We start from the raw sequence: 3,062 nt of genomic DNA on the forward strand, positions 1-3,062 counted from the left end.
TTACTCAATTCAGCTGGGCAGCTCAATAGATTGAGAGCCAGGGCTAGAGATGTGAAGTCCTGGGTTCAAATATGGCCTCATACTTCCTAGCTGTGTAACCCTGGACAAGTCATTTAATCTCCATTGCCTAGCCTTGGAATAAATGCACAGTACTGATTCTAAGACAGAAGAGAAGGGTTGTTGTTTTTTTAAGTTACTAAGGGGTTAAGTTTAGAGAAACTTTGTATGAAAGAATGCTGAGTAAAGCTGGGAGGACCAGAAGAATAATTTATACACTTTGTAAAGAGCAATTTGTAAAGAAAAACAACCTCAGAATCCTTAAAGATCTGATCAACAAAATGACCAACCAGGATTCCAGAGGAACAACAAAGCCAGCTCCCAATAGAACTATTCATTTTGGGACTTGCCTCATGTAGAACTATGCTGGGATTTTATTTTTCTTTGAAATATATGGAAAGGAGAGGAAAAACAATGTCATTTAATTGAAAACTTGGGGGGGAAATTCTCTATCTTGTGTTGATATTAGCACCTTATTCAGAGATAATTCTAGAACTGTTCATGCTAATTTATTGTAAGAAAGAAAATTCCTTGAACCAGTTTAAGAATCATTACAAAGCAGCTATTGGCAATGAACAAGGAATTTACAGTTTTAATTCCATTTCAACCTTTTCCAAGGAAAAACCATTTTGTTATATTATAAAGCTGGCCATCAACAATGTTTGCCTCCATGTTGGTATGAGTTATAATATCTAACCTAGTTCCCTCTCTCTCTCTCTCTCTCTCTCTCTCTCTCTCTCTTTCTCTTCTTTCTCTCTCTCTCTCTCTCTCTCTCTCTCTCTCACACACACACACACACACACACACACACACACACACACACGTCCTCCAAGTCCTTTTAGGTAACTTCCATATTCTCTTCTCCAAATAAAACTAAAAGAGCTCAGAGAACTTCCAACGTAGATCAGTGGTACAACCCTAAATAGTAATTGCTGGTTAGTTAATATGCCAAGAAAGGGGATACTGAGCTTCACATCTAGGCTCAGATCAAGATTCATTGCAAAACTGGGGCTCTGAGCTTACTTTCCAGCTCCCCAAGTCACTCACTGTCTCTCCAAACCACCCATTGAAACCTTTCCCTCACTTGTGCTTCCCTTTTTGTTTTAACCTCTGATGCCTTTTGTTTTGATGTCACAGTCATGTCTGGATATAACCCTGGCCTGCCCTAATCTCCAAATTAAAGACTCCGAAAAACAAGCAAGATTGAGACCTAGAAGAACCTACAACACAACGGTGTCTTCTAACAATACATACGACATTCAAACCCTCTATGCCTATACCCCTCCACCTGCTATTGAGAGAAGAAATGGTATTTGCTGTTAGTTGAGACCAAGATTACAATTATTCAGAGTTAAATTTCCTTTTAGTGTTTTTTTCCCTTTCTCATTTATCATTCTTTATATTTATATTGGGGCAGCTAAGGTGATGCAGTAAGTAGAATACCAAGCCTGGAGTCAGAAAGACTCAGTGTCCTGAGTTCAAATGAGACCTCAGACACTTACTAGCTGTGTGACTCTAGGCAAGTCACTTGGTGCTTTTTGCCTCAGTTTCCTTGACCAGCAATTTCTAATTAATCCCAAAGTCCTCATGAAAGAGGACTATATCCAAGATGACTGGCAGATGAAAATGGCTGGTTAGCCATGTTCAGCCATCCCCACTCACCACCATCACTGCTGATTGTTGCCCAAAAGAGAGGACGTGGGAGGAGTTACCGCCAGCTAAACACCAATAATGTGATCCCGCCAACATGGAGATACAGGAGAGATTATAGGGAATTTGGGGAAATACTAAGGACTGCTGGGGAATGAAGTCAAAGGTTCAACATCTCCATTTATACAGCACACGTACCTGGACAACAATGCTGTTCCAGCTCTGGTAGCCACTTCTTAAGTTTGAGAGGCTACACATTCATAGTTGCTGATAGCACCAAGAAGTGCCTTCTAGAATGGCATTCCTTACAGAGGAGATCGCTACTAAGTAGAAGAGAGAATTCTTTATGCGTGGTTGGCAGGAAGACAGGGTTCTTGAGTTGTTTTATAGGTGGGACCAAAGCATTGACCCCTGTGAATGAATACATCCAAAAGGAGAACATCAAGACTTTGGAGATCTACCTCTGAATAAGAAAGAAATGCTCAAAGTGAAGATTTAAGAGTTGACTCTTTCAACCTGGGAGATGATGTCACCACTGCAGGTGATTTTTGTGCCTCCTTCCTCCCCCCTTTTAATTTTTATTATCATGCAAAATATACTGTCATATTGTTCCTCATTGTAAGAGCACACTCATACAAAACCAAACATAAATACACTGCTGTGAAAGAGTGCTTTGATCGGTATCCATCTGATCCCAACAATTCTTTCTCTGGAGGTGGATAGCCTTCCCTGTAAATAAGTCTTTCAGAATTGTCCCAGATCGTTGCATTGCTGAGAGCAGCCAAACTTTCATAGTTGATCATCATACTATATTGCTGTTACTACATACAAAGTTTTCCTGGTTCTGCTTATTTCACTCTGCATCCGTTCATGAAGGTCTTTCCTGCTTTTTATGAAATCATCCTGTTTCTCATTTCTTATAGAACAATAGTCTTCCATCACCAACATGTACCACATTTCCTAGCTGTAAAATCCTAACCCTCATTGCCTAGTCTTTATTGATCTTCTGCCTTGAAACCATTACACAGTATTGATTCGAAGACTGATAGGTAAGGGTTTAGGGGGAAAAAATCTTCAAAGCTGAATTCAAATGCTACTTTCCTGATATGCCCCAGCTACTATGGCTTCATCACAGGCTTAACTTGTTTTTATTTTGTATATGTCTATATCTGTAAGTATTTATTTTCCAGATAGAATATAAATTCTTTAATGGCAAGGACTATTCAGTGTCTTGTGTCTTCAGTCTTGTGTCCCCAGCACAATACTTGGCACATCATATTTAATAATGACCACTTAAGGACTGATGCTTCAGACTGGGAAAGTCCACTGTCCGGGACGCTAGTCTCTGAACAATG

The sequence above is a fragment of the Monodelphis domestica genome, chromosome 1 (genome assembly GCF_027887165.1).
Source record: "Monodelphis domestica isolate mMonDom1 chromosome 1, mMonDom1.pri, whole genome shotgun sequence".
NCBI classification, from domain to species: Eukaryota; Metazoa; Chordata; class Mammalia; order Didelphimorphia; family Didelphidae; genus Monodelphis; species Monodelphis domestica.